The sequence below is a fragment of the Mauremys reevesii genome, linkage group 2, assembly GCF_016161935.1.
Source record: "Mauremys reevesii isolate NIE-2019 linkage group 2, ASM1616193v1, whole genome shotgun sequence".
Lineage (NCBI taxonomy): Eukaryota > Metazoa > Chordata > Testudines > Geoemydidae > Mauremys > Mauremys reevesii.
The window spans coordinates 255,395,222-255,418,948 of record NC_052624.1 but is presented as its reverse complement, the minus strand read 5'-3'; the positions used below and the strand labels follow the sequence as shown (position 1 = coordinate 255,418,948).

Sequence of the window (23,727 nt, the reverse complement as noted above, 5' to 3'; positions counted from 1 at the left end):
AAAATACAGTTGTAAATAGTCTCAGATTGTCATAGTTTTTATATAGCCCATCTGCTGGGTGGAGGCAGCAGCAGCAAGGTCCAGATTCAATGCCCAGGGTTCCTCTTCACAATACAAAACAGAACCAGCTTGAGCTCCAGCCAGTACTCTGGGATAACTTACCAGCACCCTGGTGCTCCTCTAACAGGCAAAACGTCCCATCTCACAAGCACAGAGTCTGTTTATAACAATAGAGAACTTTTATGAAAAGGGAAAAGGAACCAAGCATTTATTTGGGAAAACACCACAGCCACCTTCAAAATCATATGACCATAAGCAAACCTGACTTCACAACACATTGGGCAGTGTCCTTTGCCTCAGTTTCCCACCTGCAATGGGAAAGTCTGACAAACAAATGCCCCTCTAACACATCACTCCCCTCTCCCTCTGCTGCAACAAACACCCAGAGTTCAGAGGTGCGTTCACAGGGTTCATGTTTGACCCCTAGAGAGGGGAACTGAGCAATGGCTCTGCTGCTGCAGCCTCTGCAACTGGCTCACCACTGCCACCACCACTCTTTCTCTGCTGCCGCTGTCCCCTGTCTCTCTGCTGCCACAGCTGCTGTGACATCACATTCTGAGGTTCCACCACCTACAGCTCTCAGTGTTTCCCGCAGGTAGTGGGGAACCTCACTGCCAGTGCAGTTTCTGTATTGCCTTTCACTGTTCCCACACAAGGTCTAAGGCTGAGTCCCAAGACTTGCTCAGCAGTGACAACAGCTGTAGGAATCACCTCCTGAAAAGAGAAAAAACAATGAGGAGTCCTTGTGGCACCTTAGAGACTAACAAATTTATTTGGGCATAAGCTTTCGTGGGCTAGAACCCACTTCATCGGATGCATGAAGTGAAAAATACAGGAGCAGGTATAAATACATGAAAGGATGGGGTTTGCTTTACCAAGTGTGAGGTCATTCTAACGAGATAAATCAACAGCAGGATACCAGGAGAGGAAAAATAACTTTTGAAGGTGGTAAGAGAGTGGCCCACGGGGGGAGGGATAGCTCAGTGGTTTGAGCGGTCAAATAGTGTCTAGGACTCTTTAGGAGAGTCCCACCACCAGTTCAGAACATCTGTTCCCACTCCCTCTCCTCTTCACTGGGGTCTGATATCCCTACTCCCTGCTTACCCCCTCCATCAGGGCATGCTAAGCACAGTTCTGCTGCCCTTTACTCCTACAATAAGGATAAAAACATTTCATTACCCCTGCATTCAAAAACTAGAGTGATTTGTAACCCCATACCAGCCAAAATGGATCATTTGGGCAAAGCAGCTTCATCTGCTGCACACTTAGGCAGAGTAGGTCCATGTATGGAAACAGTGTATTCCTGAAGTCTTTTCTCCAAGGTCATCACTAGATGTCAGGGGAGAGCTCATTCGGACTCTGCTGACATCTAAATGTTCTAAAATTTGTACAACTTTTTAAAAATGCCCAAATTACAAATCTTAGCTATGGAGCTTATTGTCTCCAAACTAATTTCTATAGTTTGTCACTTTAAATATGTGCTAATTACTATTGGCAGATTGTTGAAAAACTGACACAATTAAAATGAAAGATTTTTCATAATTAGTTTCAGAGTAGCAGCCGTGTTAGTCTGTATCCATAAAAAGAACAGAAGTACTTGTGGCACCTTAGAGACTAACACATTTATTTGAAAATAAGCTTTCGTGGGCTACAGCTCACTTCTTCGGATGCATGCAGTGGAAAATACAGTAGGAAGATATAGATATATATATACACACTGAGAACATGAAACAATGGGTGTTACCATACACACTCTAATGAGAGTGATCAGTTAAGGTGAGCTATTACCAGCAGGAGAGAAAAAAAATGTCTTGTAGTGGTAATCAAAATGGTCCATTTGCAGCAGTTGACAAGATGTTGTGAGGAACAGTAGGGGTGGGGGTGGGGGAATAAACACGGGGAAATAGTTTTACTTTGTGTAATGACCCATCCACTCCCAGTCTTTATTCAAGCCTAATTTAATGGTGTACATTTTGCAAATTAATTCCAATTCAGAAGTCTCTTGTTGGAGTCTGTTTCTGAAGATTTTTTGTTGTAATATTGCAACTTTTAGGCATGTAATCGAGTGACCAGGAAGATTGAAGTGTTCTCTGACTGTTTTTTTAATGTTATAATTCTTGATGTCTGATTTGTGTCCATTTATTCTTTTTCGTAGAGACTGTCCGGTTTGGCCAATTTACATGGCAGAGGGACATTGCTGGCATATGATGGCATATATCACAGTGGTAGATGTGCAGGTGAACGAGCCTCTGATAGTGTGGCTGATGTGATTAGATCCCCTGAATAGATATGTGGATAGAATTGGCAGCGGGCTTTGTTGAAAGGATATGTTCCTGGGTTAGTGTTTTTGTTGTGTGGTCTGTGGTTGCTGGTGAGTATTTGCTTCAGGTTGGGGGACTGTCTGTAAGCAAGGACTGGCCTGTCTCCCAAGATCTGTGAGAGTGATGGATCATCCTTCAGGATAGGTTGTAGATCCTTGATGATGCGCTGGAGAGATTTTAGTTGGGGGCTGAAGGTGATGGCTAGTGGCGTTCTGTTACTTTCTTTGTTGGGTCTGTCCGGTAGTAGGTGACTTCTGGGTACTTTTCTGGCTCTGTCAATCTGTTTCTTCACTTCAGCAGGTAGGTATTGTAGTTGTAAGAACGCTTGATAGAGATCTTGTAGGTCTGTCTGAGGGGTTGGAGCAAATGCGATTGTATCGTAGAGCATGGCTGTAGACAATGGATCGTGTGGTGTGGTCTGGATGAAAGCTGGAGGCATGTAGGTAAGTATAGCGATCAGTGGCTTTCTGGTATAGGGTGGTGTTTATTAGCACTGTAGTGTCCAGGAAGTGGATCTCTTGTGTGGACTGGTCCAGGCTGAGGTTGATGGTGGGGTGGAAATTGTTGAAATCATGATGGAATTCCTCAAGGGCTTCTTTTCCATGGGTCCAGATGATGAAGATAGCATCAATGTAGCGCAAGTAGAGCAGGGGCATTAGGGGACAAGAGCTGAAGAAGCGTTGTTCTAAGTCAGCCATAAAGATGTTGGCATAGTGTGGGGCCAGGCGGGTACCCATAGCAGTGCCGCTGATTTGAAGGTATATGTTGTCCCCAAATGTGAAATAGTTATGGGTTAGGACAAAGTCACAAAGTTCTGCCATCAGGTTTGCCGTGACATTATTGGGGATACTGTTGCTGATGGCTTGTAGTCCATGTGTGGAATGTTGGTGTAGAGGGCTTCTACATCCATAGTGCTAGAATGGTGTTTTTATGAAGATCACCAATGGATTGTAGTATCATAATTAGTGTTCATTTTGTTACAAAAAAACATATTCCAGAATTGCCGTTCAAGCTTGTTCCACAGACTTTTACATTCAGTTTAAGAACCCACTTGGATGATTACTTCATGGTGTTTCAGCACTCCAGCAGTTCAAATATACTGGTGTGGAGAAGAAATGAAACTCGTCCAAGCATAATGAACTCATGTCAGTGTTAGAAATGGCTTGCCATATGTTTTGTTTGCCTCAGTTAACTTAGTTTGTATCTCTGGCTGCAAGTTGATGTTATTTACTACAGAGTTGACCACTGTTCTTAGGGGAGGAATATGTCTCCACAGCTAAAGTTATTGAATCAGTCAGATTTCTGTTAACTATTCTGTGTCCCTTGCCTGTCTTCCATGTAGTAATCATGTTTATTAAATTAATAAATTAATTTAATGTTCTGTCTGACAAATTTAGGAAGATGTAACATTTCACCTGTATCAGAATACAGCTGCTAGCCAATTCTTATGTCCCGTTTCGGCAGTATGGGTAAGTTGAAGGATGATCCAGCGGTGAGGGCAATAGCCAAGGATTTGGGAGATCTAGATTCAAGTCCCTCCTATGCCATAGACTTCATGTATGGCCTTGGTGACATCAGGTATGTCTATGCTGCAATAATAGACCTGTGGCTGGCCCACATCGGCTGGTTTGGACTTTGGAGTGATGAAATTGCAGCAGAGATGCCGGGGGCTAGGCTCTGAGACCCTACAAGGGTGAGGTCCAGCCTGAATAGCTGCACTGCAATTTTATAGCCCCACGAGCCTGAGTCAGCTGACCTGGACTCTGAGGCTCAGTGCCATGGGGTTTTTAACGCAGTGTAGATGTACCCTCAGTTACCCTTCTGTAAAATGGGGATAGTAGCACATCACTACCTCACGAAGATGAATACATTAAAAATGTTTTGAAGATAAATACATTAAAGAATGTGAGATGCTCCGATCCTACAGTAATGGGTGCCACATAAGCACCTAAGATAGGTAAGTATCTAGCTGATAGCGTAGGAGCATATCTTAATGAGATATTGTAATACTTAAGCTGGTCCCTGTAACAAGCCTGAAGTAGAGGGCAATGGAATCATGCAGAAGGCCAGCTGCTTTTGCAGGGAATGGATTGAAGAAGCAGGCACAGCTCACAGCACGCACTGATATAGGTCTGGTTGCATGTACTGGGTATGACTTTAACAGACTGTCAATATGCCCCCTGCTGTGCTCCATGCAATAGCCCTGGAGCCCTCTCTATTGTACTGCCCAGTCTTCCTCCTCTACAGTAGAAATGTGGAGTTTGCTGTGTCTGAGAGACGTCGGGGGTTGCAGGATTGGTCTGTATGTATGCAGAGCCACACTTTGGATCTAAAATTCCTCCCCTCCAGATATTCATTCTTTGACTTCCTTTCATTTTCTGATATCAAAAGTGCTGAGTTATCCTATCCGCATACTTGCATGGCCCTCGTCACCATAGCATCTGAGGACCTCGTAATCACTCATGGATTTTTATCCTCGCTCACCCCTCTGAGGTAGAGAAGTGCTATCCCAGTCTGAAAGCTGGGGGATGGAGGTACAGGGTAGGGCGAGTTGCCCAAGGTTACACAGAAAGACTGTGTCTGAGCTGGGAACTAAGCCCAAGTCTCGAGTCCCAGTTCAGTGTTCTATCCACTAGATCATCCTTCCAACCTCATGCTAAGTGCTTTCCTGAATGAGGCCCTCTGTGGGCAAGGGTGGCTGAATCTGGCCTGTTATGGTTTGCAGTGAGGAATAAATTCAGTCCTGCAGATTTTGGAGATTGAATTCAGCCTTCCCTCCCCCTCTGAATCACCTCTGGCCTGAAAGTGATGAGAAATACTTTTTAACAAACGTTTTTACTTTATAAATGTTTATCTTTTAAATGTTTTACTGTTAGACCATTTAAATTATAATATACCAATGAAATTATATGTTAGATTTCAGTGCTATCAATGAAGCAATATTTCAACCATCAGTGACATCACAGGAAGCATAGGTATTGCCATACTGATTCAGACTATTGGTTATCTACTCCAGAATTCTCCTCTAAAAGTGAACTATATTAATGAACACCATTAGATACACTTGCTGATTTATCTTCCTCTCCATCCTACAGAGGATGTAGATCCAGATCAATTATATTTATTCTAACACGCTTCCATCACCTTTCTCTGGAATGGAAGCAAAGCTCATAAAACAAATAGTTAAGTGACAGGCTCGTCATGGAAACTGATGTGAAAGGTGGAACTATTTTTTTGACTATTCACATTATGTGCATTTGGGTTTCGTGGTATTGCATATTTGTTAAATTGCTTCCCATCAAATGATGATGTGCCATGACAAATGGAACGCAAGGTGAAGGTGAACAACAGTTGTGAAATTATTACCAAAAAGTGAAGCAGCTACACTTCAGCTACAGATTTAGACAAGGAACACCTGATCTGCATTGTAAGTGGATTTTTAATGGATAAAGCCAAGTATTTTTAAGGAGGGTTTCAAAATGTTTTTGATCTCATTCATCATGCAACATACAAATCTCTAGTAGGGAAAATGGGAGTATGGTCACTAAAAGATTAAAGATAGATTCTGAAGTTAAATGCAGTATTAAATTAGTCTAAAATGTCATTCCATGAAATACTACTCTTGTCCAGAGAATATAAAACCTATTCCCTACTCTTGTGATATTTGGAAAGTACAGTGAAACTGCACACTTATTTATAGTGTAATAAAAGTGGCAAAGATGCAGCCACTTTTGCAAGTTTTATGTGTCCTTTGTGAAATATAGTATTCTTGACCAAAAGAAGTACCGAAAAATTATTTACCTTATTTTAGATTTTGATATGAATTGTTCTTTAGTAATATTAATAATAAATTACATATACTTCAAAACATCTATTTAGATAGCTTGGCAATGGATGCTATCTTTAAAAAAGGGAAGAAGGAGGATCCAGGGAACTACAGGCCAGTCAGCCTCACCTCAGTCCCTGGAAAAATCATGGAGCAGGTCCTCAAGGAATCAATTCTGAAGTATTTAGAGGAGAGGAAAGTGATCAGGAATAGTCAGCATGGATTCACCAAGGGCAAGTCATGCCTGACTAACCTAATTGCCTTCTATAATGAGATAACTGGGTCTGTGGATGAGTGGAAAGCAGTGGATGTGTTATTCCTTGACTTTAGCAAAGCTCTTGATACGTTCTCACACAGTATTCTTGCCGTCAAGTTAAAGAAGTATGGGCTGGATGAATGGACTATAAGATGGATAGAAAGCTGGCTAGCTCGTCGGGCTCAGCGGGTAGTGATCAATGGCTCCATGTCTAGTTGGCAGTCGGTATCAAGCAGAGTGCCCCGAGGGTTGGTCCTGGGGCCATTTTTTTTCAATATCTTCATTAATGATCTGGAGGATGGTATGGACTGCACTCTCAGCAAGTTTGCAGATGACACTAAACTGAGTGGAGTGGTAGATATGCTGGAGGGTAGGGATAGGATACAGAGGGACCTAGACAAATTAGCGGATTGAGCCAAAAGAAACCTGATGAGGTTCGACAAGGACAAGTGCAGAGTCCTTCACTTAGGATGGAAGAATCCCATGCACTGCTACAGACTAAGGACCAAATGGGTAGGCAGCAGTTCTGCAGAAAAGGACCTAGGTGTTACAGTGGATGAGAGCTGGATATGAGTCAACAGTGTGCCCTTGTTGCCAAGAAGGCTAACAGCATTTTGGGCTGTATAAGTAGGGGCATTGCCGGCAGATCGAGGGATGTGAGCATTCTCCTCTATTCGACATTGGTGAGGCCTCATCTAGAGTACTGTGTCCAGTTTTGGGCCCCACACTACAAGAAGGATGTGGAAAAAATGGAAAGAGTCCAGCAGAGGGCAACAAAAATGATTAGGGGGCTGGAGCACATGACTTATGAGGAGAGGCTGAGGGAACTGAGATTGTTTAGTTGCAGAAGAGAAGAATGAGGGGGGATTTGATAGCTGCTTTCAACTACCTGAAAGGGAGTTCCAAAGAGGATGAATCTAGACTGTTCCCAGTGGTACCCGATGACAGAACAAGGAACAATGGTCTCAAGTTGCAGTGGGGGAGGTTTAGGTTGGATATTAGGAAAATCTTTTTCACTAGGATGATGGTGAAGCACTGGAATGGGTTACCTAGGGAGGTGGTGGAATCTCCTTCCTTAGAGGTTTTTAAGGTCAGGCTTGACAAAGCCCTGGCTGGGATGATTTAGTTGGGAATTGGTCCTGCTTTGAGCAGGGGGTTGGACTAGATAACCTCCTGAGGTCCCTTCCAACCCTGAGATTCTATGATTCTATACAAAACTCTACAATAGTCTGAATGATTTGACAAATGTTGAAAGTTTTGGGGCAAAACTTCTTTTCACCAAAAAAATGCAGATTTGGGTTGATTGAAACATTTAATGAATCTGGGTCAGTTTTGACAATTTGTTTCAGCTGAAACAAAAGAAGAAAAACATTTTTGGAAATTTTGGAAATTTTTGTTTTGACAATTATCAAAACATAATATTTTGATTTTTCAGGCTAGATTCACAGGAGGATTTAGGCATCATTATAAAAACCAGAGGAGATGGTGCTGCTGCCACTACCCTTACACCCAATAGCCCAGTGATAAGGCCATTCACCTAGGATGTGAGACCTCTTAGGAATCTTGGTGTCTCCTCTACAAGGTGTGTGACCTAACTACAAGACTCTAAAGTCATTCTTGCACTCTTTCTCTGGCCAAATGACTCAAGTATTTTATACAAAGTGGAACAGGAGAGATTGAGAAACACTCACCCCAGAATACCCTATACACTGATGCAGGAGCGGCTCTACAGTTTTTGCTGCCCCAAGCAGCACACCGAATTGCCGCCGCAGGCAGCAGGGGCAGTCCGTGTGCCCTTAGCGCGGCAGGCACATTTCCGCGGCAGCGGCAATTCGGCGGCAGCCTCTATGTTTAGCTGGTGCCTGGAGCCGGCCCTGCACTGATGGTTAGGGTGCTAACCTGACAGGAAGAGAGCTAGGTGTAAGTCCTTGCTTCAGAATGAAGATTCATCTGTGGGTCTCCCACATCCCAGGTGAGTGCCCTAAGTAGGGAACAGAGTGCTCCGTAGAGTTTGGAAATAAATGGAATTATGTCAATCACTGATTCATATTTTCTATGCAGACTAAATGATCCAGACAGCATAGATAAAATTAATATCCATGGGTTAAAAAAGAAAATGCTTAAAAGTTGTTACCGGTCTCCGGGGCTTTCAGGATATGCCTATACAGCTTGCAGAACACGTCTCAGAGCCCAGCTGGATGGATGGAAGCTCACAGGGCTGTGTAGACATTGTGGCTTGAGCTGAAGCTCAATTTCTGAAGCCTGTGGACAGAAGTGGGCTTTTAGCACCAGAGAGCATGAGCCCTGCAAACCTGAGCCTGTTGACCCCGTCTCCCTTGGTATGTCTACAGTGGGTATGTCTACATTGCAATTAACCACCCATGGCTGGCCCATGCCAGCTGACTTGGGCTCATGGGGCTCGGGCTAAGGGGCTGTTTAATTGAGGTGTAGAGGTTTGGATTCTGGGTGCAGTCCAAGATCTGGGACCCTCCCGCCTTGCAAGATCCTAGAGCCCAGGTTCCAGCCCAAGCCTGAATGTCTATGCCACAGTTAAACAGCCTCTTACCCTGAGCCCCACGAGCCCCAGTCAACTGGCATGGGCCAGCTGTGGGTTTTTAACTGCAATGTAGACACCCTCTGACTTGCTGCCACGGGCTGCTTCTGGCTGTTTAGACATATCCTAAGTGTCTTTCAAAGCTCAAGTGTTTTAAGTCTAAACATACCTTTTAATATATTTTAGGAGGAAATCTTCAGCGTCTGTAGCTGCACTGTACATTGATGTTTACACTTCAAGCTATTTACAAGGGCCAATTAAAACATTTTAAAGTTGTTTTTTTTTAACTGATCTGGTTTGTTTTGAGAGCTTTGGTCCCACAAGTTCTTATTCAGAAACAATAATTTTTAAAAGTTTGCTGAACTTGGTAGTCATTTCATTGCCACTAGCTGCATAAGAGAAATGCCCAGTTCTGAATAACAGCATTTAATAAGAGCTTTCAAATAGTCCTTAGCACTTGCACTCAGCCTTACATTTTCAGATGGCTGATCCAAACATTAACCAGTTAATCTTCATTGTTTTAGATGGGAAATGTAGGTATAATAAAGCTAAGCGAGTAGCTTAAGACCACACAGGGAGACAGTGGCAAAGTCTGGTTTAGAACTCAGGAAATTCTGATCTGTGCTGCGACCACTAGACCATATTGCTCCTCCCCCCTAGGTATAGATATGCATTTGCATTTCTATAATGCCTTTTCATCTAAAAAAATCACAATTTTAACAAACTATATGCAAGGATCCCTACTCCCCCTCTCCCTCCATCCATGCAGATACCTCTGGTGACACATGCAGCAACAATTAACAACACAGGATAACAATACACAACATGTTAACACAGGACATGACTAACAGCATATCTATGTGTAAACATAGAGGGATTTAGGAAAGCAGAATGTAATTACCCCGATGAAATTTAGCAAGGACAGCAGAGTTAACACATTCATACGCTTGTGAAAAGTGCCACCAGATCTTTAATGAAGGCAAGTAATCAGAATGTCAGTTTTGCATCTCCTCCAATCATGGGAGTCTTCGATTTGGTCCTCATGTCCAGGCTATGTCCTCACGTCCAGGAGGTCCTAGGTCCTCACGTCCAGACTATGTCCAAATCTTGCAGATTCTTTCTTCATCACATACTGAAGATAGAGTCTTTGCTGTCCATCCACCGAGCAAAAGTTCTCCTCCAGGCGCTCATCATTTTGAGTTCTGATTACTGCAACATCCTTCTCTCTGGCCTTGAGAAATGCAATCTTGCTCTGCCCATATCCATATCGTAAAGATAATTTTCCTAGCCTGTTGCTTTGACCCCATGAGAACTCTCTCTTTGCATCCCTCCACTGGCTCCCTCATCTCTGTCACCTGAAACATGTTACTTGTCTTCACCATCAAGGACCTTCACAATCTATCCCCATCCTACCTGTCATCTCACGTCTAGTATCAAAAGGTCAGTTCCGCTTCTGTTCAGCCCAGGATGTCAGCCTCCATCGTCCACATTCCATTTACAATCAAGCATCTTTGTGCTCTGTAGAAGAAATGTAGAGAAGAATGGCTTGAATGGAAGTACTGCTTTACAAACAATCCTCGTGGGTGTTATGCTACTGCTGTACACTTACCAAGTCACACATTTGTGAGTGGAAATTAAGTAAAATCAAAGTCTCACGTGTATATTTATTGTACTAAAACACATGGATTTTTTTGGTTCATTATGTGACTACTTCAGAAAGGACAGACAGTAGTGTGGGGAAACATGCTACCTACCGCACTGGAGGCTCTCTTCTGATCTGCTGTTAAGGTCTATGTTGCCTGTTCATGTATTTCAATAGAGAAAACTTCACGATGGGACTATCCCATCGAATTGCCATGATATCAGGATATATTTAGCCACTTGAATTTTTGATTGCACTGGATGCACATCTGGCACTTGTTATGAGCTACAGACATCCAAAAACGAAGAGAGAATGCTGAAAAGGCTCCAAAACACATTATAGCTGTATAGACCTCCTCTCCTTATTGAACATTGTCAGTTAAACCCTCTGGGCCAGATTTGGAGTGATCTCTGCATGGTTACAGAGTTGTGATCAAGATCAGCACCCCGTTTAAGCAGCACTGCAAGCACCTCCCACAATAGCAATGTCTGTCCTCGGGGAAGGAGGGGAGGGACATAGGGATTTCTCACTCATTCCTGCCCCCCTCTGGGGATGTCAAGAAGTTTTTATTTATGAATTACCTAATGTATTTGAACAGTAACAAGAGAACAACCTCATACACTATAGCAACAATAGTCAAATCTTTAACTGCATATAGTGGTGATATTATATATGGTTCTATTTTACGAGTATTTGTGGATTGGAATTTATTCTGAGTAGAAGACAGTGTCAGTTGAAGTGCTAGAAGCAGCAGTAGTAAAGTAACTCTGAGAACCATGCTTGTGTGTAATACCTGAATAAATTGTTGGACCTGAGCAGTTCATAGGGAAGCATCAGAAATCTTACAAAAGCAAATTGCATAACATTTGCAAATAAGGTGACTAGATGTCCCAGTTCTGGGGGCTTTGTCTTATATAGGCATCTATTGCCATTCAACCCTGTCCCAATTTTTCATTCTTGCTATCTACTCACCCTATTTGCAAAGGTTTTTAGAATGTTTCACCCCAAACAGCTGTAATTTTTTGCAGCTGTTTACATAGTGCCATGCTGTGAGTCCCTTAATCACACTGCTGGGCAGTTATCCATCTGATTTCTTTTCCAAATGAAGCAAGTGGCAGTATGCATGTGAGAGTTAGGAGTCACAATCTGGCCATTGCAGATACAACACAATTGCAATTGTGTTGATCTTGGCAGCATTTCATGAGCATAAACTCTTCTAGAATAAAATTCCTCGAGCATATTAGGCTGCAAACAGATTTCTTTAATATCAGGCCTGAATATCTTCAGTTCTAGCTTTTTATTATTTATTATTATATTTTTATTTTTATTTATTTGTTCTTTTATTTCTTAAGAAAATATTTTTATTGTTGCCAATGCTAAACTTCCAGTGAGTTTTTTCTTTAGCTTCTCCTTTGCCCCACTTACTTTTTCCCAAAGCAATGATGTCACAGAGAATCTTATTAAATGTCTGTCTGTTTTTGAAAGCTTCCCAGCTTCCCAGGCTGTCACTGTTGAGTCTGAGTGGTGGCAGCAGCCATCTTGCTGAAGAAGGGCTCTGTCATCAGCACAGTAAACACGTTTCTATTCTGAGGCAACAGTTTCATCAGAAGAAATGCTTTGGCATTTAAATAAATCAAATATTTTATTATATTATTAAACATTAAAGTTGTCCACAGCATGGAAGTTTGTCTAAGGTCTCTGTACCTTGCCCACCCCTCTACTCAGTGAAAAGTATGAAATCACATGTTTAAGTTAGAAGGCTGCTACTGGCTGTAATTCAAGGGGTAGAGCCTTAGATACTGCAAATCCACATAGCTCCACTGACTTCAGCTAAACTATGCAGATTTATGCCACTAAAATTTTAATCATCAAATATTTTCCAGTTTTTTCATGACACTCCATAACTTTCAAAGGTGGGAGACTACGTGAGTGAGTAAATGTACAAATATTTTTACATGTTACAATACATGTACAATATATTACAAAATTTAAGAGTAAAAATTATTAGTATGAAAACACCAATTGGAGAATTTTAGGGTGAGCACCTAAGGGTATGTCTAGGCTGCACACTAAGCCCAGGTCTGTGGGACCCTGGCTTGTGAACTCAGTGTTTCCAAGCTCTTGCCTGAGCGTCCACACTGCATTGTAAACCTGGGTTTACAATTGCTGGATCTGGGGGTCTCAGAGGTGCCAACATATCCAGACTGCACTATGCAGATCTTCTGACTCGCGTCTGTGGCTTGACCTGTATCCATGACAGGGCTTGGAAGCAAGTCTCAGTGGGAGTCAGGCTTTGACCGCTCCATCCCCAGCAGTGTCCTGAGCCACTCAGAATCTGGGTCCTGAGTGCTTGCTCACCTGAGTCGAGCTGAGTTGTGTGTGGATGGAAGGGGGGCTTTGGCTCAAACCTGAGCGAGAGCCCGGACTTAGTGTGCAGTGTAGACATATGCAAAGTTACCTGTTTGTTAAGTTTCTTCACCACCAATGGCTCACTCCTTAGGCCCCACTTCTTCTACCATTAAATACAATCTCCCTCTTGTTCTTGCACCATTATAGTAACTTAATTGTCAGGGAAATAAATTGTTAAATCAGTCATAAAACGCTCATTGATTTTAATGGGAGCAGAATTAGGCCTTTAGTCTCCTTTTGCTCTTGTAATAGAATCTTTGGGCTCTGTTTTTTTTAGAAGTGAAGGGCCATAGGTTGGCCTCAGTCCATACAAGAATAGTGCTCCCATTGACATCAGTGGGAATTCTGCATGTGGTTGAAGGATGCTAACTATGTAACTCTTATTGTCATTAATGGGATTTGCTCTGTAAATCCCTGTGCCTTGATTGGAGAATAGATTCTTTTGTTGGGTATTTAATTCAAACAGCAAACACCTAATCCAAATGTCCCCTAGGAGGCATGATACATAATTCACAATAGTGAGTAAAGAATTTGGTATTCGGAGATACAGTAAAGGCAACATATTCCATAATTATGCACTTAAACAGAAGCTTTTCATTCTCAGTACATTTTTTCATGAAATACAATGTCTGTCTTGTTCTCACACCATTATAATAAATTAGTTTTCAGGATAACAAATTGTGCTTTCTCTAAGAAGTTACAATGAGATCCCTACATACAGAGAGATAATGATGTGTTGGGAGATAGTGGGAAATATTTTCGTTTAAACACACACATTTGGATAGATAACTGGAGCGATAACCAAGGACAGAATGTAATGGGGAAACTAGAGAGAGAGGAAACACTTGCCTTAAATAAAGGAATCTAAAACATGAATTGTTAATTTCATCAGAGACATTAAAAATAGCAGGGGGGGCAATGATCTCTTGAGCCAAATGCTAGTAAATTCATGCTTTACATTCAATCAGCATATCTGCTAAATGTAACTGTCCTGGCAGCCAGGAATAGGGGAAAACAGCACACACACACACACACCCCACCCAGTTTGGCATAGCCTTCTTTCAAAATTCAAACCCCAAACCTCCTATATAGCCTGTTTCAACTAGCCTGCTCAAACCCAAATCCTGTACACATCATTCCAAGGCCTCCAGCTTGTCCAATGCCTACTCAAAGTCTGCACCCTATGGAAATCACTGAACCGATGATGAGAATTCAGGCCTTGTGAATTCATCCTCTTTTGACACTGGAGGTGGGTTGCTGCCTAATTCTTAGGAAATGGTTTTACCTGCAATTCTGTGAGGTCTGAAGAATCAGCAACAACCCAATAACTCTGTCTTCATGCAGGACAATCTGCTCATGGCTGCTAGGGTCTTAGGATAAATTTTTCAAAAGCTCCCAGACCACTTTGGAGCCTAAGTACCTATGCTGTATTTCTTCTTTTACCTTTGAAACCCTGTAGGGACTTTACACCTTTGCGGGTGAGGGCAGCATGCAGAAATCCAACATATCTAGAATCTCCTCTTTGTAATGAAAATATATTTAATATAATAAGGGACGATAGCATAAAGCTGAATGATGGACAACAGATCAAGGTCCAGTGCATAGGAATCTTATGTCAAAGATATTGATGTCGAAGGAGAGAGTAATCTATTTCATACTGATCTGCTGATTATAGTTCAGCACTCCACTCATGGTTTTGCCCTAAACTTTGTAATCCAATTTGGGAATTTAAAATTATGCCATGATTAAACTTTCAGCACCGTGTCACCTTTTTGCTAAGCTACCAAATATTGTGCAGTGTTGTTTAAAAAATGCCTTTTCGTTATGAAAGAACAGTCAATATTTTTACAGTACTGCTTTGATAGCTGAAAGAAGCCATTAATTTCTAGTGGTCCTGAGAGTATTTTTATTTGGAAGGGAAGGGGATGGAAAGAAAAGTTCAGGCCTGTTTTACATTTAGTGCAGAGTAAAGGAATGTTGAGGAAAATGCATGTTCCACATTTGCTTTAATGACAGATGATCATCTGATATATATGAATTATACAGAAATACAAGGAAAAAAATAAGCAGAAGAAAAACTGTGTATTATCCAGAAAAGCTGTTAGAAAGACAGTTGCTGAAAATGTCTGTGTTTTGTGCTCCAATGGGAAATGCCTATCGGCTTTAGGCTTTCTGCCATCAACAAGCTGCAAAATGTATTTCTGATACAGCCTGAAACATTTTACACTATTAACATTATTAGAGGTGGTTTTGAATTGGAAACTCTCTTTTTTTCAGGTCAAATAGATTATTATTGTGCCAGGAAAAAGGTTTTGATAGTTTTCATTCCAATTAGTAAATTCCTAATCCATATTATGGGCAAATGCTGGGCTGATGTATCCTTGATCACTTTGGACCCTTTATTTGGTACAGGGGGCAAACTTTTAAAGTTACTTCCAGTTCTGGAGAAAATCCCCATTTGCAGTATTTGCTAATTGGTAGTAGAGATGTAGAATGAGTTTATGGATTATTCTGTAAGTAGAGATAGTCACATAGTTATTTTCCTCCACATTCAGTATCTGAATCACAGGAAACAAAAGCCCTCCTACACATTGACCACTGAATGTCTTAAAAAAAAATCAGTGGATTTTTTGAATCATAGTGAAATCTTTTACATATGAAATCTAGACACTGGTGTCAGTTTGGTTTCCACAGGGTAGTCTTATGTTGATAACAGAACTTTATAAAATACCCCACACCAGGAATAACACTATTTGGAAAAAAAAAAGTTGGAGGCTCCTTTTCATAAAATGTTAACTGATAAAGGGCAGTTCATCTGAAATCTGTTTGTATTGGCCATATCTAGCCTACCCTTTCAATGCCTCTTTTGTACAGAGAAACTATTTTCTAGTAAAAATAGATGCTGGATCTCTTCAATTGATAAGTGCATGACTCAGTAGAGAATGCTGTATATCTTGGAAAGTGGATATTTCTGATGCTGATTCCCCTGTTCAGAATATGGGTGAGAGTATCTGCACAGATAAGCTGCTATTTCAAAGGAACTTGTAGGACCTGGGTGCCCAACTCCATTTGAATCTCTCTGGCTAACTTCCTTAGGCTCCTTTGAAAATTCCAGCCGCAATAATAAATATGTTTGTGAGTATTTGTTGCCTATTCATCCCAGATATCTCCATGAGGCAATATTGTCAGAGATGACTGGAGTGCGTCTATTGAATGTGAGAACTTGAGGTCACAAAATTGCAAACTGAAGTTTGAATTTTGCTAAGTTGACCTGCCAAAAACATGCTTGGGGTCCTCTTCTGAAAATCTATCCACTTCTTCTGGTGCCTAACTAGGAATTTAGGTCTTTTGGAAATCTGCACTTAAAAGTTTATCCTTTTTCTTGCTAATTATCCTTTTGCATTCTATGTAAAAGATGTAACCATTTTTTTAGCAAGTTGCTTCTTGTTTGTAATAAGATGTACTGATTAGAATATCTTTTCTGCGAAAGTGGAGTATTTCATTAATTCTAATGATAGATAATGCAGACTTTCCTTTAAGTTAAGCAGTAGAAGCCTGTGCTTTGGCAAAAAGGTCATGTATTCTATAATCAATGCAATTTACTTGCTACTGTAATATATATGTATGTATCTGGAAACATATTTTTACAGCATATCTCACTATCCAGCAATAGTTTTCCAGCTTTAGCCCAGCTACTTTATCACTACAGGATTTCAACAATTGTCTCAGAAGTACTTCTGCTGCCTGTGTCCATCAGTGTGTACTACTGTGCAGATCATACTACTACTGAGTAGGTCCAATAAAAAGATGGGGAAGGAAATAGTTGAACAAATTCATTAAACATTAAAAAACAGTAATTTAAATGAATATCCTTGTAAAGGAGGTGAATTAAGAGGAATTATTATGACCAGATTTATCATAATGACTCACATCATTTTTCTGTTTAGTAAAGCAGACAGCATGGGCAAAACTCTACACTCTTTTGCATAGCTTCAGCAGAACAGAGTAGAATTTGGTCTCAAGTGTAATTTAGCATTAAGTTATATGATGATTAAACTAGTTCTGACACATTTTAAAATCATGACAGATGCTGAAAGTTACCGATAGTTTTCAGTGGATTTCCAGGATGTAAGATAGAAAATATGTATTATGCCAAATAACACAACATTTAATTATTTTTAGCTGTGATTCAAAAGAAGCAGACAGATTTGTGGTCACCAAAGACGTATTTGCATCTGTTGTTTATGTTCTGACATTTTACATCAAAGCAAAGCTCTAAACTTTGACTTTCAGCTTTCCAAATTAATAGTGAAACTGTGGAAAAATTATCCAGACTGAAGATAAATGGAGGAAAGAGCCACAGAATATCAAATACATCAGGTGCAAGTACGAAGTTAAGGAATTGTATAGGATAAGGAGACAGGGCTCAATCCTGCAAGGTGCTAAATGCTCTGGCCCTGATCCAGCAAATCACTTAATCCCATGCTCACCTTTAAACACATAAATAGTCCCATTGATTTCAACGGGACTACTCATATGCTTAAAGTTAAGCATGTGCTTAAGTGTTTTGCTAGATCAGGACCAGAATGTTCAGCACCTAGCAGGATCATATCAAGGTACCTAATTCTGCTCTCATTTAAATCCACAAAATACTGGTGTAACTCCACTTAATGGAGTTACTCTGGAATTATAGTGGGGAGAGTGAGATCAGAAACAGGCCCAAGACCTGAGTCCAGATTATCTCATGGATTTTACCATAGGAAGGGACTTTTTAATTAGTAAATGATGCCCATTCCCCAAAACACAAAGAGAAGCCACACCAAAATATGGTGGCTCCCCCAAACCCTACGGCTCCACTACTCCAATGGAACCATGCTACGAGGGATTCACTAACTAGCTTCCCAGGTTTCCAAGGTAGGTACATAAGAAAATTAATAACCTTTGGAGTTGTATTAATATTTTAATGGCCCAGAGAGAGGACAATGTGCAATTCCCTCGCTTCCGCCAACCTGGATTCCTTGTACTCAATGCCCTTCCCTCCATGGGTCCTGGCTGGCCAAGGAGACCCATGCCTTGCTAGTATTAGGGCCCTCTTTCTACAGAGATGAGGGGAGATTCATACTGGAGGGGTCCTTTGTGTGGTGATCTTAGGTATGGTGCCCTTGACATTCCTCTGTTTTGTTTAGCAATGGTAGAACCTCTATTCTCCCCCCAGATCCAAACATCCCTGACCTTTGCGGAAGTTTGAATCTGGATTAAGATTTATGGCTTGTGGTCATCTCCACATTTTTTTACTTGCTGAAGTTATGATTTTGCTGGCCTTTGCCTATACTTGCTCTTTAAATAATAGTTCACTAGCTGGAGTAGGTAGGATTGTTCACACTTAATAATGCAACCGCCTCCCCCCCCACACACACACCATCAATTGATAACATGTAAGAAGCTGTCTCTCCCCACTTCTTATCAAGGCTGACTAGCAGATGCTGGGTTTTTCCCAGTAAATGTAAATTAGAGAAGTTCTACTTGGTCTTTTTTTTAATAACTCTTTTTCTATGGATATTTAGAGCCAGAAAAGTTGTATAAAACTGCCTTGTAAAAAATGAAGATGACCAGTAAAGAAAAAAAATCACTTGCTCCATTTTGATTGGTAGGATTTTGCCATTGTCTTCAGTGGGACCAGGATTAGACCCTTCATGCAGAGAAATAAGAAAAAAGAAAGCTGACATGGACTAGACACATAATGCCCAAGCATATAAAGTAAACAAAATAAAAATGCTGAAAATTTCCCCTCTCCTCTTTCATATATATCCAGTCTTTGATGTTTTAACCTACTAAGGACAGTAGGTTAAAAAAAATGTTCCAAACCAAAGTATGATTTCTAAGCTGATGGCAAAATATGGATTTAAATTCCTACAATGTTCAGTTCTGTTTGTTAGTGATCATATTTGTTTTTCTGAATGAAAATATTGGGTTAGTTATTTAGGTTGGAAAAACTGCACAAATTTAATCTTCTTTAAGTTATTTTCATGAACAGATTTAATTTCCCTTAGTTACAATAGGATCTTGATGTGTTTACTGACTTGGTGGGAACAAATGCAATTTTAAACAAATTTGAAGGTACCAGTTTGCATAGCATATTTGATCCCAGTTTGGGCATATGGAAGTAGTGTGGCAGGCGAGTCTTCAGCAGTAATTGTGATCTTCTGTGATAATATTTTAAAAATAGAAATAACTTGTTTCTATTAGAAACAATGACCTCTCCTTTGAATTTTACATATGGATGATTTTCTATACAGTTCTAGAATCATTAGAAAGTTATAATTTATAATATAATATTTAGGACTTATTTTCTTTTCCCTGTTTTTCTTAACATAACTTTGTAATTATTTAAAATTAACTAAGGTGACCAAGGAAGAGAAGGTAAAATTTGTGTCATTCTCTGGTCACATTTTATATAAAACTAATTTTTTTGAATTCTTTTTCAATTAACAGTACTTTCTTAAATCAAGTTTTTAAGTATTCCTTTTGTTGATGTATTAAAAAGCAATTATTCATAGTATCCTAGAAATTAGACATGGACTAGACCGATTAGGTCACTAGTTCATCCCCTGCCAATGCAGGATTATTCCCTTTAGTATATTCCCAAATTGCCAACTCCACTGGAGCCAATTATATACTGTACATGTATTTTCTAACATTCATCTTACTCCTTTCCCGGTAAAAGCTGTACAACATATGCAAGAATTCAATAGACTTTAAATAAAAGGGAAATAACATGAAATGCCAAACTTATTAACATTTCAGAGACAGTTTATATTAAAAATCCTTTTTACTACTCTTGCTCTCCAAACCATGTGTTAAAAGACAGAGATTAGCAAGAGTCTTTGCAGTAAAGGATTTGAACATTCTTCTTTGTGCTGGTTCTGCTGATCTACAGTATGTTGTGAGCTAAGTCTCTGGCTTTGTTAAAAGCATAAATCAAATGTATTCTAGAATTTAGCCATACTTTACATTTGCCCACTGGTGGCTTCATTTTTTAACTGCACTAATGATTTGTCAGAAGCTTCTTACGTGTTATTAAGATGGGAAATAATATTTAAAGGGGCTAGTTTCATATCTGAACCAAAAAATAAAGTACTGAGACATTAAATTCATAGTTGAGAATATTTACAAACCATGCCAAAACAATATATGGCTAAGTAACAAATATCTAGTCTTCTATCACCACTTATGTAGCATGACTTATGTAGCATGTTACTCAGATTGTGTGATTGAGTGTGTATGTGTCACTCCACTCAGTGGCTATCATTAGAAAGTCAGCTTTTGCCCTATATTTTGAAAAAGGATATCAGAGCTCTCAAGTGTACTAGAATTTGTGGGATATTCCACAAGAGAAACAGAGTGAGACTCTTCATCAAGCTAACTTTTAGGCATGAGAAAAGTTCTCAGTGGCAGGGCTAGGAGCCAAGAGTTCAGATATCACCTATTCTTCAAACTGCTGCTTATATTTCCATGCACTTCATAGCCCTTCTTATTATTCAAGGCCAATACCCCCAAATTAGGAGGTGGCCAGGTATCAGTATGAGCTTCCACACTCCATTTTACAAATACAGTGACAGAGCTATTGCACAAAATCATTTCTGGCAAGGCTTGAAATAGAAGTTGAACTGGCTAATATAACAAAATCAAGTCTCTTCCATTCAGTCATATTGCCATTCACATGGAATGTGCCAAATCTATGTGCTTGGTTAGTTCATGTGTAATCACAGCTCTAACCACCAAACTACACTCCCCTCCCACAGCCAGGAATAGAACCCAGAAATCCTGATCCCCAACAATGCATTACTGTCTCGCAAAAAATATCACTATGATTATGAATTAATTGTATTTACTTTGGTAAGCTGCTAACTTGAATGGGCCAAGATCTTCTTGAGTTCCTCTGTCTCTCTTGCTCTCCCTTATCAGGGCCAATTGGGACTGCTGCTGTTCAAAATTGTATTCCATGCAGCTGCTTTTTTTTAAATTCAGGAATCTTATAAGGGCTAGAGGAAGAGTGGCTGGATTCTTCTCACTCTCCTCTCCCAAGGAGGGACAATTGAAATCTGGAGGGAATTTGGACAGGATCTATGAGGCCTTTTCCTTCTACAGCTCTTGAATTTCTGCTTTCACAAATGCCAGCTGAGCAGTTCCTCAAATATGTATGTGTGCCATGGTGCAGAGGCCCTGCTCTGTCCCTGGTCATATAGGCTCACACAAGTGCTCATAACAGCAACAGAACAGAAAGCGAGAAATGCCCTGTCCTCTGATCCCAGGGCTGCAGGCCTTGATAAGGAGCTTCAAGTTTGGGAACTTTTTTTTTGAGGTTTGTTATCTGTCTTTCTGTGGCCATGCGATAAAGTCCTCCCTAGAAATGGAGATCTGATTGGCTGACCTTATGTTTTCTTCTTGCTGAGTTGCTTCTTCAGCTAACAGTATGTTATCAGCATAATGGTTAGAAAGAAAAAAATTCTTGCCTTGCTGCTCTGTAGATGTGGTGGCTGCTGTTGGAGAGGACCCTGTTTTGGCTGAGAGAAAAAAAGCAGGGTAATTGCTGCAGCCAGCTGGGTTAAAGGGCTGCCAAGAGAGCTGCTGAGTGTCTCTAGAGACTGGCTTTAACCACGACCCAGGATCCAAACACCAGTGAACTTTGGGGAAGTTCAGATACAGTCTGGAACTTTGCAGCTCAGGCTCATCTCTATATAATCATCTCTATAGTCTTCCCTGTTAAAGAAACCCCCTGAACGGTGGACCCACCAGTCTGTGAATAAATTAAAGAATTCTGTTTGGTAGCATCATTTACTGCAGATTTGGATCAGGGTAACAAAATAAACATTCCTGCCACCTTCATCTTCATGATGGTGAAAGTCATGAACCATTTTGCACCGCATGCAGAAATGTGCCTTTCCTCCTTCCTCACAGCTGGGAATTCATGGAAGGATGATAACTTACTTCAGCTGGAACAGAAGCACTTTACTGTCTAGCTTCCTTTTCATGTTTAGAAGCCCGTAGTTTATTCCAAACGTAATAATGGTTAAAAATCCCTTTGCATACATTTGCACTAATGTTAACAGCATACAGTTTAGAAGAAAATAATCCTGGATAACATGGTAATCGATTTACAGTACGATGACAAAACTCATTACCAAATACATTATACTGTAACGGGGAAGTTTGGAATTGCAGAGGGCTCACTGTATATTAAAACAATGGCATTCTGATAAGCTTTGAGAAATTATTTGGGCCAGGTTTAGAACAGAAAACTAAAATGCAAATAGCATAAAGCATGAAGAAAGAAGTCCTGACCTTACTGAAGTCAGTGGCAAAACTCCCAGTGACTTCCACGGGGCTAAGATTTCACCCCTTGACTATCTTTCATGTCTTGCTCTGATACAGGGGCCACTTGCTTTCTTTCCACAGATACATCCATAACTAATGTAAGCAGGCTCCCCAAATTTAGAACACACAGAACTGAAATCGCATCTTCCCCTTAATGCAAAGGACTTTGAGCCAGCACAGAAAGGGAGCCACAGAACCATATGTCCCTGGCCTATCTCCATTTAGGGCCATGCTCTCCAATTCTCTCTTCTAACAGTATGGCTCCCTTGGCTCTGGTACCTGCACACCATGTTCTCCTCCAAGAGGTGCTGCAGGCACAAAAGCAAGTTAATGCTAGTTCCATCAGCAGTGACACCAATGTAAATTTTTGCTGGAAAAAATATTCCCTGTAGAGTGGAGCATGCTGTGTCCAGAAGCTACTCCCTGTTCCTGGAATACCACCTCTAGTCTCTCAGAACCCTGTGGATCTCATACTCAGGGTCTTCCACTGAATCTAGAAGCAAGAGGGATCATGATGAACGAGACATGGTTTCCTTTTCCAAATTCTGAGCCCTTTCTGAGCCACTTTGCTGCTTAGAGCCATCAACAATATGTGGTTTGCAAAAACAGAAGAAAAACTAATATACAGCTTGTCTGGGGTATCTTAGAGAGGACAGAAAGGATTGAGACAATGCTCCTTCAAGAGATTTCATGTATCAGCAGTGAAGGGGTTAGCACACCTTAAAGTTCTAACTAATGGGAGTGCATATTACTGCCACCTAATGGGCAGTATGCATAAGTATTAGTGAGTATGCAAACTACTGCTTTCATTAGGATTCATGATCACATTCTCTCTCTCTGTTTTTTTAATTGTTATTATTATTCTTTAGCCAATAAAGAAGACACAAATGGTTTTAAACCCAATACTAGTGAGCACTGGAAATGGAGATTCTTCTTTAGCTGACATGGCTGTAGCCATGAAATTTTGGTCCTAATTCCTAGCCCTGATGTTGAATATGTGTGGTTTAGCTGATGACCATGACATTTGCATTTATGTACTGCATTCACAGATTCAATGAAATCAAAACTAGCAGCTGTTACTCATAAAGAAGCTCAGCATAACATGGCTATTGTTATAGAAATGAGGCAGAGCCACAGTCCTGCATCCAAATACTGAGAACTGTAGGAATATCTGGATGTGATTCTGAACTTTGCTACTCAGGCCAGCTCTGATTCTGAAGTGTAACAGTGAGCTCCAAGGGCTTTGAATGTTTTCTTTTTATGTAATAGTCCTATTATCTTGAT

At 40.6% G+C, this 23,727-nt stretch overlaps 1 protein-coding gene and 1 long non-coding RNA gene across 4 annotated transcripts in view; one reads left to right on the top strand and one right to left on the bottom strand.

Moving 5' to 3' along the window:
* ANGPT1 (angiopoietin 1) overlaps positions 1-23,727 on the top strand; it is a 275,560-nt gene that overhangs the window by 132,321 nt on the left and 119,512 nt on the right. The window lies entirely within an intron of this gene.
* On the bottom strand, positions 215-10,523 carry LOC120398675. Its single transcript, XR_005594623.1, has 3 exons — positions 10,431-10,523; positions 8,598-8,725; positions 215-774 (listed from the first exon to the last, which is right to left on the bottom strand). It is a non-coding gene; the product is annotated as an uncharacterized LOC120398675 (long non-coding RNA).